Genomic DNA, 16,113 nt, shown 5'->3' on the forward strand with positions numbered 1-16,113 from the left:
TCGGGTGCCTTCCAGATCCATCTCTGGTCACAGGTGGGAACTTCCTGGCCAACTGAGACAGCGGCTTATACGAGATTAGCTGCCTCCTCCCCACCAGAGATTAAAAAAAAAACCAATAATATTACTAATAGCTATTAAGGTACATATACCATGGTCCCGGTGCTGTGAAATGCTTTAATCAATTATCTCATTTAATCTTACAATAACCTTATTTTATAGGTGAGGCAGCCAAGAAGCAGAGATGCTGAATGAACTGCTGATTGTCACACAGCTCCCAGGTGGTGAAACTAGAAAAGGCCTGGAGGGGCACAGAGCTAGACCCCAAAGCTGTGGCCTGGGTTCCTCCATCCACCTGGACTGTCCCTCAGACACAGGACAGGCAAAATGAGCCTCCAAAGGTCTAGAAATCAGGATTCCTGAGCTCCCTCCAGCTGGCTGGAATTACCAACCCTCTGACGCTGCTCCCAACCTTTTCATCTTGGTTCCCCACTCAAACTCACCAATTCCCCACGCCTCACCATCCCATACTTCTCAGTGTCCCAAGTGGCCTACCTCCTCTTCAGTTCTTAATATCAGCAGATATCTAATGGTTGAACCCTTAGCGCTCAGGTTGGCGTGCTTCTGGGAAGTGGTGTGGCCTGGCCCTCACCTTCAGATCCCTTGTTTTATAATGGGTCCTCGGTCTGGCCCCATTCAGCCTGCAGGCTCCCATTCCCACTTCCCTCCTCCTCCTGGGGGGCCAGCCAGGCGTGAAGTCGAAGTGGGAGCCATTAAGGAGCTCCGCATGGGGCTGGATCCGCATGCTAATGAAAATGCAAATCAGCACCTGGGCAAAGGGTGGCGGGGCTGGGGTGGGGGGTGCAGGACTCAAAGGGAAGTAAAGGAATTAGATGTTGGGGAGTTATCTTAGCTAACCAGAAATCAGAAGCCCTGAAGTAGCGGGATAAAAGTATTCCTCCCACGGAATCCTTGGTGGGTGGAGGGAAGAGGGGCTAAGTGTGCCGAATTGTGAGGGTCCGACATTCCACGGTCATCCCCATAATGGGGGCTCACCTGGTAGGATGAACCGAGACCCAGCCAGGGCAGCCCCGCCCGGGCCCTGATGCTGAGGGCTGATCCCGATGGGTGCTCGCCTCCCCACTGGCCCACCTCACATCCATCAGCAACTTCTCCCTGGCTCCCGACTCACAACTCTAAAAATCACACTTCAGAGGAGGGCTAGGAAGACCTAAGCCCCAAATCCTCTCTCCAAAGCTTCTACTTCCCAGGACTGGAAAAAGTCAAAACTGATTCCAAGCTAGAAACCCAAGGAGCTTATTAGCTTTGGGCTAGCTGGTGGGTGAGACTCGGATTGGTGGAGGGAGGGAAGGTCTTGCAGCTGTTTAAAATTGCAAATCTCTTCCGCACCTCCTCACCTCCCCCTCCTCCTCTACAGGAAAGAATTTCAATTGCAAATTTATCTCTGCCTCAGTGCGTATCTCCCCCCCGCCAACTCCCCTCCCCCACCTTTCTTCCCCGTGCTTCTCCCATCACCCACTATTTATTACAAACCTTTAACTGCAGCAATTTTTTTTTTCACTTTTCTCCCCTCCTTCCATTCTCCTCAGCCTCAATCTTTTCTTCTATCCCTCTCTGACTCTCTGGGTCCGTTTCTTTGCCCTTCCTACCTTGAACTCAGTTCTCACCTCTTCCTGTAGACTATACAGAACCAGCAGACAGGCCTAAAAGCCACCCCCAACACCACCCCCAGGCCAAGAGTCTTGTTTTCCCTCAGCCCCCTGCCATTCCTCCTTTCCGTTCCAGGCTTTCCTTCAGGGCATCTCTTCTCCCTCTGGGCACATCTTAGATGTGGGGAAAGGGAGAAGGCGAGCCCTCAAAGGTCCTGACATTCCCGTGCATGGAGGAGGGGAGGAGGAAGAGGGCTGATCAGGTTGGGGGGACAGTTGAAAGGAACGACCTGGGTGGAGGCGAGGGCTGGGGCCCATGAGGAGAGGGTTTAGGGGAGACAGCAGGCAGTGGCGGCGGTGTGATTAGAACGGAGATTGATGGGAAGGGGCGCCACAGACGGCAGAGAGAGTCAATAAAACGAGAGGATCACATTAGAGGCGACAGAGAGAGCTTTAAATTACAAGGCTGCTGCCACCGAGGGGGATGGGAGGAGGCAGGCCTGGAGCCAAGGGAGGGTGGAGAGTTCTGAGGGTGTAGTCATCCCCTGAGATGAATCTTCCAGCTCCAAAATGGCCCTCAGTCTCCAGGGCTCCCTGCTGCCCCTTCATCTCACCTCCCTCCCTAATGCTTCCTTCCCTCCCAGGCTGAGAGAGGGGAAGATGGTGAGAAAGCTGTGGGGAAATAGATCTTTTTGGTATTGTTCTCTTCCTCTGTCCAGACCCAGGTCCCAGGTCCCTGGTTATCCCTCAAGGTGACAAGGAAAGGACGGCAGTGCTACTGAAACAAATTTCAGCTTTGTTACCCCGTCAACAAAATCTCTGAACTGCAATATTCTTCCACGGGATGTGGACAGAAAGGCACCCTGTAAATATCTGGACGAGAATTCCTGCTTCTGAATATTGCACTTCCTGGTCTGGGGACAGATACACAATACTGAGAACAGGAAGAAGCCAGGGAACCAGGAGGCTTCAGGACAGACAGTCGGACCCAGAAAGCTACTGAGAAAGACGTTATGAGTTGGACAGAAAGGCATGGATGTGAAGTGGAAAGCTGCCAAGGCAGGCTCTGAGACCACACAAGTCAAAACACAGTGAGAGTTAAGAACCCAGAGAATTACAGGAGCCAAAAGGACCAGGGCAAAGGAAGGACCAAAGAAGTGAGGCCTGAGGAAGGAGAGAACATGTGCCTCATGGAGGGGACGCTAGGCTGTCCAGTAGGACAGGTTGGCCAGCAGGATGGAGGCAGAGCTGGCCAGGGGCCCTCTCTCTGGAGCTGGAGCCCCACCAAGACCAGGACTCCCCTAGGCTAGAGCCCCCTCCCACCTCTGGCAGAGCTGGAGCGGGAAAGTGACGCGACTGCCCCCTAGTGGTTGCAGAGGGAACAACCAAGGTGAGGACAGGTTTGCAAGGAGACAGACTGGTTTTCTCCTCCTGGCTCCCCCTCCTTAAAACAAAAACAAAACCCGCTGCTCTCCCTTCTTTTCTCCAAACCCAAGGACATGGCACAGGCTTTCCCAGCAAAGTCAGCCAGAGGGCACTGTCACGTTTGCTTACAATTTGCATACAGTAATTTCCACGTCAGAGCCCTCCAGACAGTTTTACCTTTCACTTTTCCAATAGTTCCATCTATTATCTTTCCTTGGAGCCCATTTTGGGGACCTTTTCTTTTCACTTTCTCCTCTCTGAAACCCCCGCCTCCAGCCTGCCCTCTTCCACACTCACTTTGCCCTGCCTTTCTCTCCTTGTTTGTTGCAACCTGTTGCTTTCAAGAGGCAGCTGCAGAGAGGAGGGGAAGAGAAGCAGGAAAGATGGAGTGTGTGTGCCCACATTAGGGGATCAGTTGGTTCCATAGCAAATACTCTAACCAGACGAGATTTCTTTTCTCAGGCAGTGGAAGAACATGGGCTATGGATTCTCGCAGACCCGGGTTCAGACCCACCCCAGGTCCCCCACTCACCAGCTGTGCAACCTTGGTAAGTTACTCATTGAGTCTTGTTTCCTTACCTGGGAACTCCCTGTCCCTCACTCCCTATGCTCATATAGAAGGGTTCAGAGCTGGCTTCGTGTGGTCATCTAAGCCTGGGTCTCTCCAGTGCACCTTCAAGATCACACAGCTCCACGTTGCTGTCCTAACCCGGCTGTCGTGAAGACTAGTACGGGTAACATGCGAGAAAGGCCCACACTGGTATCCATCAGGTCAGTGCCTTTCCTTATCTTGGCTCTCTCCTGCAGAGCAGGGCAAGACAAGATGTGTGCAAGTAGGCTGCCTCTTTCCTTCTGCTTCGCCCCTTCTCGACTGGACTCATCCTCTCATCTCTGCCCTTTTCAACTGAGGGCAGATTCTTTGGGGGCAGTGTTTAAATCTAGTCTGCCCAGCAGCAGAGTTTATTTCTCACCAGGCCCTCTTGATGGCTGAGCCTAGAGACACCCCAGTATCCCGGCGCAGAGGCTGAAGTTTTGCCCAGGCTCACACTTGGATCAAAACTATTATGGCCTCTCCCTGCATTAAAATGATTACTTTCTCTGTCTCTAAATCTCCCCTATATTTCAAAAGAAAACAACAAACAAAAGTACTACTATTCCTCCATTTGAATTCTACCTAGTTTTCCTAGAACTCTTCCCCCAAACCCAGTATCGAAGGAGTGCTTACTTTGTATAAGAGAAATTTTGTCCAAAAGAGAGAAAATGAGAATGGCAGGGAATGAGACAGGCAGGAAAAAGAGTGTCAGAGAGGGTAAGACTGAAGAAGGGAGAGGGAGAGGGAGAGGAAGGGAGTGGGCAGGGAGCTGGGGCTTGATCTGCATATGCAAATACTGAATCTCCTTGATGCCTCCCAGCTTTGGCAGCAGATTGGGCAGGTGGCCTGTCCCCAGTGAGAGGGATGGAGCAAAGAGACTATGTCTTCCACTTTACGAGATGCTTAAGGTGGGCAGGAGGGAACTGGGTGGGGTGTGAGGAGGAAGGAGAGGCTGAGAGGAAGAAGACAGGTGGGGAGGGAGTTGACAGGGCTAAAAGGGAAGCTGTGGATTAAAACTACACCCAGTGATAAGCATCCATCCATATTTGCCTGGCTTTGTTGAGATGTGCTGCAGCTAGAGAAGAGGATGTCCAGGAGAGGGATGGAGCCTCTTGCCAGTGCATCTCCCTCGATGATGCCACAAGTGCTAGGACGACGGTGTAGAGCTATGTGATCTTGTAGATTACTGGAGAGACCCAGGCTTAGATGACCACATGAATAGGCTCTAAATCCTTCTTCTGTATGAGCATTGGGGTATGAGGAACAGGGAGTTGTGCCCTTGAATTTAGATTCAGGATCCCATCTGGCATGGGGGATCTTTGTAGAAGACCTTTGACCTCACTGCACTGAGCTTGGAAAGAATTACATGCAATTCTTCTAGAATTAATTTGGAAGGATACCATGCTAAGTGGTTGTTTATATAAATAAATCCTTCTGGCTCTTTGATTCTGCATGAATCCTTGTGATAGTAATGACTCCATTTAAATACTATTAAAACAATAAGAAATAATAATAAGAAGAATATCTTTAAATGTTTACCATGTGCCAGGCACTGTGCTGAGCCCTCTGGAAGCATTAAATCACCGAATTCTCCACTACAACCCGATGAAATCGATTCAGCTACTCATTCCCATTTTACAAACATGGAAACAGACTTAGATGAGTTAAGTAATTTTTAAGGTCTCACATTTGGAAAGCAGAGTCGAGATTGGCCTCAGGGAGCCTGACCTCAGCACTCCGCTGGAGCTAATTTGTAAGCTTCTCAACTCTGGCTGGTAAGCATTTTGAATGAGATCCTTTAAGTCTGAGTGTGTTACTCTGCCCTTATGTGTGTTACCTTGAGCATCTGTGCTGTCATGCTCTCCTTTAAGCTTGAAGGTGTTAGATGGCCTTCTCCCAGTTGGTTTGTTTCTTAGGATAAGATGGGCCGGCACAGGCCACTGCTTTGCACAACTCCAGGGGGCGCTATTCATACTGCAGTCTGTGCAGGTGTTCTGGCCAGTCTGGGTGTGTGGTGTGTGTGTGTGTATGTTTGGTGGGTGGGAGTAGGGTGGAGATAGATATCACAGATTGAGTTATTTGACTGATGATATGAGTATTCATTTGTGATAACCTCTCTGAAAGTTGAAAGTCTACACATGTGTATTCATAATAGCATGTGAGGGAGAGGGTATAGTTCAGTCGTAGAGTGCAGGCTGAACATTCATAAGGTCCTGGGTTCAATCCCCAGTGTCTCCATTTAAATAAATAAACCCCAAGCAAACAAACAAACAAACAGAAAAGGCATAATAGCATATGAACTTCAGGGGGAAAAGGTACGGTTTTTTTTTTTAAATAAAAAGATAGCCTTTAAGGTCAGACAGACCTGGAATCGAATTCTATTTCTATTGCCTATTATGTAAATGTCCTCGGGTGGGTTGCTTAAAGCTTGTTTCTTCAATAAATAGAAAGGGAATAGTTCCTCATGGAGTTGTGCCCAATGAGACGATCCTCATTGAGACTGGCACTTTGTGATCAATAAAGGGAAATGATAATTGCTGCACGTGTCTTTTTCCCCAAGTTGGAGTGTACCTGTGCGTTTATTGCTTTATGATTGTGTGTGTGGCTGAGGGCCTGGTTGTAGCCCAGTCCCAGCACCTCTTCGGAGCTGGTGAAGGGGCTCGCTCTCGGCCCCCCGACCAAGTCTCCCCGAGGCTCTGGGTTATGCCGGCGGGGGCCCCGGGCTTCCCGTTTAACGGCGGGGTGTCCTGTGCGGGTGTGCTGCCGCGTGCCTGTTTGTGCACGGTGGCCTGGCTGGCGCGGGCGTGTTTGGGGTGGTGGTAATTACTGGGATGGCCCAGCCCTAATGAGTGTGATCTCGTTACACTCTCACCGCCTCTAATGGAGCTAACCTCATTTCACAGCCATTAGAGATGGAGATGAGGCCCCGCCCCCGGCCCCGCCAGCTGCACCTCCCGCAGCCCCCGCCACGTCCTTCCCCTCCGGCTCGCCATTTCCCCGTGCCACCACTCCTCTCCCTCCCGGTCCTCTGCTCCTCCTTCCAGGCTTCCCTCTCCCGTTCCCCATTGTTCTTTTCCCTTCCCGTCTTTCCGCGCCCCACTCCCCTGCCCTCCTCTTCCGTCGTCAGCCTTCCCTCCACTCCTCCATTCCTGCCTTCCTCTTCCCTTTACTCATCACCCTCCCTCTTCCTTCCCCGGGTCCGCCAGTCCCCACGTCTCCATCTCCCCGTCCTCCTCTCCGCCCCCTCCCCCGCCCTTCCCTGCTGCTGGCCCTCCCCTCCCCCACGGTGCCCCGTCTGGCCAGAGGACAAATCTCAAGGGGAAACCAGCAAAGACAAACAAGGAGCAGTGACTTCATTATCGTCGTTAATTTGCCACTTCAGTTCCTCCCACAAGGGTCAAAGCCGGCACGGCTTGAACTCAGGACTGACGCGGAGGCTGAGCCGGCGGCCAGCCTTTTCCACCTTAAGCCTCTCGAACCACTCTGACTCCCCCCTCCTGTGGCCTTCATTTCTCTGCAGGGGGTCAGGCTCCCGGTTTTTCTCTTCTCTTCCGTTGCTTAGTCCTCGCAACCTCAGCCTACCGCCCTCTTTCCTTTTTCATTTAAATTGTGGCCTCCTCTCCTGCTGGAAGTCACATGGTGTGTACCTTTGACTCCCGCCTCGTCCTATACAGCCTGTTTCCGCTTCTCCCGCTCCTCCCTGCCCTATCCATCCTGAACCCGTGTCTTGGCCTTCTCTAGCCTTCCCTCTTCCTAAACCTCAAGCACACGCCTTTCCCTAAAGCACCCGGACTTATCTCAAGGTTTTGAAAACCACGTAGCCTGATGAAGCTGGGGATGGGAGAAGGAGTTCGTGGCTCAAGCCGGAAAAGTGATTCAGAACACGGAAATGGCAGGATGGAAAGGAAGACAGCTGTGATGGGGGCGACCGGCCCACGAATCGAAGGAAGCAGCAGAATTTAGATTCTGACACTCGAGACCCAAGACACACTGGGCCCCAGAGAAACAGCCTTCCCAAGACCAGAGAAAAAAAGAGGATGAGCCAGAGGGCTTTGGGCTTGAGACTAAGAGAGTAGGGGGTCACAGACAACAAGGAATGAAAAATGTGAGGAGGTGGGGGTGGGGGGATAAAATGGGAGTTTGGGATTTGCAGATGCTAACTACTACATATAAGATAGATAAACAAGGTCCTACTGTAGAGCACAGGGAACTATATTCAATACCTTGTAATAGCCTATAATGAAAAAGAATCTAAAAAGGAATACATTTATAGAATCTGAAAAGGAACATATTTATATTCATAACTGAATCACTATGTTGTATACCAGAAACTAACAACACTGTAAACTGACTATATTTCAATTAAAAAAAATCTGAGGATGGAAATGGCATTTACCCCATCAGTTCCTCAGGGAAACACAATCTAACACTGCCGTCCCACCCCCTGCCCTCCTTCACTGAGAAGCCAAATGACTGGCAATTGACTCCTGACCTTTAGCCCAATCCCGGCCCCAGGGGGAGAGGCTGGGGGTAGTTGGCTGTGGCTGGAGGAGGCACCAGGGAAATGTCCACACATGAAGCCCACATTTCTTCACCCACCCTGCCCCACCGGCTCTGCACATCAACATGCCGCACAGGACCAGACTGCACAGGTCCGCTCTCTTCTCTCCACAGAGAGCTCCTGCTACTTATGGCCTCTAACCGCACCGGCCCCTGGGCCAGCACTGTTCCAGGGGGGTGGCCCTGCTGTGATTCCAAGGCTGGAAGCTTAGCTTCAGTGTAGTCCCACATTCCTGCCCAAATACAGAGGCAGGGCCTGTTTTCTCATTTGACTTTGAAAGAGAGATTTTTTTATGGGGTGCTGAGCTGTCTTGGGAGGAATTAGAAAAAGATGTCTTCCTCCAGGTGTCTGCAGCCCACCATAGTCGTCCAGCTTGGTGACAGGAGAGCAGATGGATCTCAGCCCTGCCATCCCTTAACTGGGCACCGTAAACAACTGGACACAGAGGCTCTGGGTTCTGCACAAGTGTCTACAAGAAGGGGGACACTAACAGCCAATGAGATGACCTCAGGGTGCTGAAAGGCCCCTCTAAATCCTTCACCCTGTCTCACCAGCCTGGGGTGGAGGAGGGGTGGGCAGGCGGTCCCCTGGGGCTTTCTGCAGAGAGGCAAGGGGCTCTGGAAAAGTGAGTGGTGGGATGACTGAGAAGCCAGAGAAGAAAGATGGAAAAATCAATGAAATGAGTTTCTAACGGTGAGGTAAAGACCGCCGTGTCGACAGCCTGTCGCCGGCTGCAAAATATGAGCTGCCCAAGTCCATGGCTGCGGCTGACAGTGCATCCAGCTGCCACTGTCCTCCCCGCAGGCCCCCGCCCACCAGCCCCTTCTCCAGCTGCCCTGGCCTCTCTTATTAGCGTGACTCTCCCCCAGCGCTCCCAACTCACCCCCTCTCTTCCAGGGCTTCTTTCCTAGATTCAAAAATCCATTCAGTCTTTCTGACTCTTCACCATAGGAATAGGTTAAGTTACGATTGCCGATTGGGTGCATCTTTCTCCTCTATGGCTTCTGTATTTAGACCTCTCTCTGGTGTGTGCAGAAGTGTGTGTCTGCAGATCTCATTCAGAGTTCTGATGAGCTTTGCATCCCCTGCCTCTTCCTCTTTTCCCCTAGACTCTAGCAGTCAGAATGCAAGGCCATCCCTCACAGCATTTCTCACACCCAAATCTGTGCCTCCTCTTGCCTTTTGGCTCACTTGGCCAATGCTTATAATTGCCTGGGTTTGGACAAGGTGCTTAGGATGGGCCTGTGTTTATGATGGGCCTGGTATTGATTTATGAACTCCTTGTGACCATTGTGTGTGTGTGTGTGTGTGTGTGTGTGTGTGTGTACACATATATGGCAGATTCAATTGTGGTTTCATGGTCGGGAATGGGGTGGGGTAGGGGTGCTACTTGCAATTCAAATCTGCCAACTCCATCTTTGGAAACACCTCTCAACCTTTTCTGGAAACCACCTCCTGTTTTCTACCCTCCTCTGTATCTTCCTCTTGGGTTCCTCAGACTGTTCATTCATGTTTTCTCCCATTATCTCTGCCAAGACTTCCCAGATCTGTCCCGAGAGTCAGCCCTAGCTGCCTCCAAGTGTGCCCCTAACCCAGCCTCTCCTCTCTCCGCCTCAGATCTCACAGTTGCTCAGTTAACTCCCCTCCGGCCCCTTCCTCCAGGGTCTGCCTTCCCAACTCACCCGCTTAGGCAGACTTAGGCCTGAGGGGTGGGGTGACAGGAAGGTGGGCAACTCTTTTCCTTAGCCTCTCCCTATTAATTCGACATCTGGTCAATAGATATGAAGCATCCTCTGTGTGACAGACACTGTGCAAGGTGCTAGAAAACACTCGGAAACTAGACAGATGCAGCCGCTGCTCATGTGGCCATCAGGTCTAACCCTGGGTCTCTCACCCGGCAGCTTCTCTCAGAGTCCTTTTTTTTTCCCCCTTCTTCCACAGCCAGATTCCACAGTTCCTTCCCTTTTCTCTATCCCTGCTTCCTTTTATACTCTCACACAGCTCCGATCCCCTCTATTCTGCATTTCCAGCTTCCGTCTCCATTCTTAAGCCCAAAGCGAGGTTCATCTTGCATTTTCAGTAACTCTCCTCCCTGCTCACAAAGCCCTTCTTTCGCATTCTGTCACTGCCATTTCCAGCTCTCTTCCTTCTCTGACTGCTTTTCCGTCCTACCATCCCATCCTCAAAGCTGTCTGTTTCCTGAGGTCCCTTCCTCTTGCTCCTGCAGACTCTAGGGAACCTCAAGCACTCACAAACCAGACTTCACTCTGAGCTAAGAACAGCTTCAGGGAGGCCAGGTCAAGCTACGAGACCCAGGAATCCTACAGCTTTGACTCTGGCCCCAGCCCCATCCGCTTATCCAGCAAAGCAGCGAGTTGTTCCTCTGTGGGTCTTAAGGTAACACCGGCTGCTCTGACATCATGGAGGGAGGAACCCTGTCAGGTTGCCAAGGCAACAGCAGCAATTTATGACATCAGAGGCTGGAGGTCTTTGGTTCTCAGGGGGCTGGAAAGATTCAAGTTCCTATCAGCTAAAGTATATGGGAATTCTACTTTGTTGTCTCTTTGCTCATGTCCCCCTGGCTTGGGAAGGAAATGCAAAGGCCTTCAGTGGGGTAGTGAGGGATTTGGCCAATGAAATGAGCCAGATCTCTCTTTCTCTTCACCAGATATCCCTGCGTGTTCTCTCCCTCTCCTTTGGCATCCCTCTCTTTTGGGGCTTCGCCCAGTGGTGTTTCTGCTCTGCCCTTTTTCCAAATTGCCCCTCCTGCGGCGTTCCCTTTGCATCTGTCACACTGTGTCCTTCTCACACCAGAAGCATTTGTTTCCTTTGATACCTCCAGCTCTCCTCTTTCCCCCCACCAGGCTCTGTGCGGCTCTGATCTGCCTCAGCACTCCTTCCCTTCCCTTCCATTTCCCTTCTTTGTACTACACTCTTTTCTCACCTCATCTTCTTCAGTTCCTCCCTTCCCCCATTTTACCACTGGACTCATTTCACATTGCTCGTTCCGCTGACCTTCCTCTTTAGAAAGATTCTATCCTTTCTCTCCCTCTTTCCTTCTGTAGCACTATTAACTCGTGTTTTATTTCACTCTCCCAATTTTTCATTAATCACCCCTCGGTTCCTCCCCTGCCCAGCATTCCGCATGGATTTTCTTTCCTGCCTTCGCACATTCCTCACGTCATGCCTTTACTGCACCCAGCCTCCCCTATCTTTTTGTCACTCTTCACCTCTAAAATCTTCCCTGCCCATATCTACCTCCTCCTTTCACCCTTCAAGCTCCCAAAGCCTAGAAAAACCATGATGGGCTTAAAACAAGGTAAACTCTCCAGACTCTTTATCCATCTTTCCCATTCTTTAGGCTCAATGAACCTGGTCCTTTGCATAAACTAGCCTCTGTCACACTAATGAAAACTGCCTGGTAAAAAATCGTGCTGAATCCAAGTATGATAAGAGTAGGGACCCAGGAGGAAGATGAATTAGAAAGTAAAGAAAAAGCCACTGATGTCTAGATGAACTGAAAGATAAGGGGCAACTGAGCAGGGTGGAGCTCAGAGTCCCAGAGAACATCCCCTTACAAAATCCAAGCTGGCAGTGAATGAACATAATGGCCCTGACTGATGAAGGGGTGATATGCCCTGGAAACCTACTACATGGATTTCTTGGCCTGTTAATAATGTGCCTTCACAAAGCATACTCCCCACCTCTCCCAGCCCTTCTGGTATCTTCTGCTGCTGGGGTTAAAATGCTGGGTGAGAAGATAAGGAATACAAGAAACTTAGGGTGACCAAGGAGAAAAGGTAGGAAGAGGACAGATGATGGAAAGAAAGGTGAAGAATAGGCCAAGGAGATCATGGGAGACAGGGATGGGGGAACTAAAGGGTGTGAAACAAAGTAGGGAAATAAAAAAATACATAATAGTAAAGTGAGGGAAGGGAGGAAAATCAAGTCGGCAAGGAAGAGGTTTGTGGTGGGAAGCTCCTGGAGAGGCAGATGATTACTCAGGAGACCAGAGGTGAGGGCCTGATGGGGGACACAGGCACATGGCAAAGGGGATGGTCAACAATGCTAGAAAGTTCCAAAGCTTCCTGGGTGAAGATGGAAGAGGAGGCCGTCCTGGTCATGCTGAAAGGGTACTCGAGACCCTGGGGGAGACACATCTGCTCCATCCCTCCACTCTTCCAGGCCCCTGACCAGTGACTACCAGAACCATTAGTCATGACTGATAAGCAAACTCCAAAGCAGCCTGAAAAGGTCAGAGATATCTATTCAGACCCTGAGGGAAAGGGCATGGAGTCCTCGGTGGCTAGAACAGTCAGGCAGCAAGGTGTGACACATAGTGACAGGGACACACAGTGAGAGGATCACTCGGAGAGGAAGTCACATCCGGAGACAGTGACACACAGACAGACCCGGACATGAATGGGTGGGGAGAATGAATGAGGTGAAGAACGGCAAAATCAAGAGATAGGGACACATGGCAGAGATCAGCGGGGCAACAGGCGCAGCAAGACGCGTGGTCGAGTGTTCAGCGATAGGGCCATTCAGAGAGAGCGGCAGACTAGAGCGGATGGGGAGTTGGGGAGCCAGGAGAGGCACACTGCACCTTGAGTAGGAGCACTGGCCTCCCCTTCACCTACTGGCACCTTTCAAAAAACAAAACAAAAAAACCCAAAACAGAAAACAAGCAAAAAAACCCCCCCAAAAAAACAAAACAAAAAACAAAAAACAAAACCAACCCAACAAACAACTCAACTTCAGGCAAAACCTACGGTCGAAGATTAAGGATATCCACGTCCCCTCCCACCCCTACCCCCAACCCCCCCAGCGCGCTTGCCCATCCATCAGCCCGCCGGCTAGCCGCGGTTCCTCCCTCATCCTGCGGCCGGCGGGGGGCCGCCGAGACCCAGGCCCCTCCTGGCTGACAGCTCAGAGCCCCGGCACTCACCCGGCCTCCCCTTCCCTCCGGGACCCCCGCTTCCCGCACAGCTCGGCGCGGTCCGTCTAGGCTCTCGTAACCCTCCGTCTGTCCGGCTAGCTCCTGGTCCAGCCTCGATGCCTTTCCTTTCCCCGTTTCTACCTCTACCCCAGCATCACTCTTTTCCCCATTCCCGCTCGCAGGCCCTCTCCCTCCCACCCACACCTCTGTCCCTCCTTCTCCTCAGGCTCTCGATCTGTCCGTCTATCCGTCCAGGTCCCCTCCCCCAGCCCCTTCCCGTCCCTCTCCGTGCCCTCCAGCGGCAGTCTCCGAGCGCCTCCTCTCCCCTCCGTCTCAAGCTTCCAAAGAGCAAGGAAAGGAAGAAGAGAGAGAGGGAGAGGAGAAAAAAACCAACCCAGCAGCATCGGAAATCGATGCACTTACACCTCAGCTGGAAGCAGGGACGGGAGTCGAACCGCGGCCGCCGAGCAGCGCGAGGCGGGGAGGGGAGGGGGTGGCTCTTGGAAGGGACTTCTCCGATGTGTTGATTCCTTTTTTCCCCTCCTCCTCCCTCCCTCCAGCGCTCACTCCGGGGCGTCAGGGACGGAGATGGAAAAAATAAATAAATAAATTCACGGCGGTGAGGGAAGTGAAGGAAAATAATCAATGCTATTTGGCTGCGGCTGAAGTGTTTTCCCGGCTTCGTGAGGGGGTTTCCATTGATTCACCCTGGGCACTCTCGCTCGCTCCCTGCCGCCTCCTCCTCCTCCTCCTCCTCGCCCTCCTCCTCCTCCTCCTCGCCCTCACTCCTCCGCCTCATTCACTGGCTGGAGCCGAGGCGTCCCACACAATGGAATAATCAATACCCAGGCGCCCGGGGCGGCCCCACTGAGCAGGTGCAGCGGCCCGCCCGCCGCGGAGTATGCTGGGAGTTGTAGTCCGTCCGCCCCCGCCCCCGCCCGCCGGCCCTAGAGCTTGGTGTCCGCCTGCCTGTTGGACCTTGGGTGGGACCCAAGGCCGGAGTGAAGGCGGTCCCCTGTCCGGCCACCTGCTCGACTTTGGCACCAGGTCCAAGCCGGTGCCTGCAAAGAGGAAAGGCTCTTTTAAACACTTTGCCGTCTTCGCTTCCTCTTTCTTCTGCCTACAGAAATCATACATATGTTTTGTTATTTTGTTTTAAATCAGCTCTAGAACAAGCCTTGGCTTCTACCAGCTTCCCGGAGTCATCAAGGCCTCTCTTTTTTTCACATGCTTCTTGCCTTATGTTACCCTCCCTTCCAATACTAGAACCTTCTCTTCCACAGCAATTACTCTGATCTCTAGGAGCTTCTGTTTCTTCCACGTGGTCACATAGTCCCCAAAGTTGGGTGGGGGGAGAAGGTTCTAGTTCCCCATCCTTATCTTCAGTTTATCAGCTCACAAGCCCTCCTGTAATCTAGTAACAGTAATTGCTAAAATTTATAGAGTATATAGGGACAGTTCCAAGCACGTTTACATATATTAACTTATTTAATCCTCACAACTATTTTACAGTCCCATTTTACAGTTGAGGAAACCAGGGCACAAACAAGTTAATTAACTGGCCTAAAGTCACACGGCCAATAAATGACCCTGCCAGGATTCAAACCTTGATGGTCTGACTCCAGAGCCCACATTAGACCGCTTCTCTTAAAAGAAAAAAAAAAAAGAAAAAAAAATCCTGTACTTCACAGGAAAAAAGAAAAAACCCCAAACATTTTAAAATTTATGATGTGACAGTTTGTCATGGAATCCTCACTCTTAACTGAAGCAGTCCACGTTTTACCAAAGAGAAAACAGAGATTCACGGAGGTGGAGTAGCTTGCCCAATGCCAAACACCAATCAAGTGAAAATGAGAGTCAACTCCAGGTCAGTCTAGCTTTGGAGTCTGGGCTTTCCTTGTACTTAAACTGCTGCCTCTGCCCCACCAAACTGGACCTTTTAACTCAGGGAAGAGATTGTCTTCTTCCCTTAGGCAACAAAACTGGAAAGCAAAGGGCAGATGAAAAGCACGCCAGTGAAAGGAGTTAGGGGCTGGTGTCCCTCTCCTCCCTGCCTATTGGTGCTTGTCATGAGATGGGGGTGGGGGGAAGCATGCAGCCAAGAGATCCAAGTTCAAGATGCCATGTCTGTAAACCAGTGTCCTCTCCACAGTACTTCCTACAGGTCACCTGTTTCCAGACATACCCGGGAGAGAACAGGCGTTGAGAACTGAGCAATTTTCATCCATAAAAGGAGGGAGCCCAGCAGTTGACAAGAGCCACTGCTCTTCAGCAAGCTACCTTACCAAAAGAGGCAGACTTACAGTTGACGCCATCTAGGTAATCATAGTCCTTGGAGAGAGTAAAGAGAAGTTTTCTTTATTTTGTTTCCAAAGCAAAGGGTCATTCTCATGTCTTCCTGTATTTTAAATGAACATAAATATTTCTATTCCTGACAAAGCCTGCTCAGAGGCCACTGGAAACTCAGTGACAAACGCCTCAGTCTGGCACTCAAGGCCTTTTCCAACTTGCTCCTCAACTGTATTTCAAGCTTCATCTCTTTCCTCTTACACACTCTCAGGTGCTCTCCAGCTTCTGGTCCTTTGCTCATGCTGTTCCTGTCTCCATCTGGGTCTCCAACTGTTGAAATCCCATCGTGTCTTTAGTTTCCATCCAAAATACCACTTTCTTCTCACAGAAAGTCTCCCATCCATCCTTACCCTTAACATTTGTGGGGATGTATTAAATCCCCTCTAAAACTTCAGAGTAGCTAAACTGGTCTCAGTTATCCTTCTCTTTCTTTTTTTTCCTCCAGCCCATTGCCATCAGCCTGCACTTACTGAGCCACCGTAATAGTCAAAAAAATATCTGCTGGACAGTGTCTGAGTGAGTGGCTTGTATTCCAGGCCCATCTTCCTACGCATTAAGGGGGTTGGAGACAGGACTGGGG

General features: G+C 51.0%; 1 protein-coding gene across 3 annotated transcripts in view; it reads right to left on the minus strand.

Annotated features, from left to right (window-relative positions):
* Nucleotides 1-14,116, minus strand: part of ZFHX2 (zinc finger homeobox 2) — a 29,097-nt gene extending 14,981 nt beyond the window's left edge. For 2 of the 3 annotated variants that reach the window (XM_032481733.1, XM_032481730.1), the window contains exon 1: nucleotides 13,608-14,116. The gene's annotated coding sequence lies outside the window, so the exon portion shown is untranslated. The remainder of the gene's footprint in view (nucleotides 1-13,607) is intronic. The other variant, XM_032481732.1, reaches the window with a different exon arrangement.
* Between the last annotated feature and the right edge of the window lie 1,997 nt (nucleotides 14,117-16,113).

The sequence above is a fragment of the Camelus ferus genome, chromosome 6 (genome assembly GCF_009834535.1).
Source record: "Camelus ferus isolate YT-003-E chromosome 6, BCGSAC_Cfer_1.0, whole genome shotgun sequence".
NCBI classification, from domain to species: domain Eukaryota; kingdom Metazoa; phylum Chordata; class Mammalia; order Artiodactyla; family Camelidae; genus Camelus; species Camelus ferus.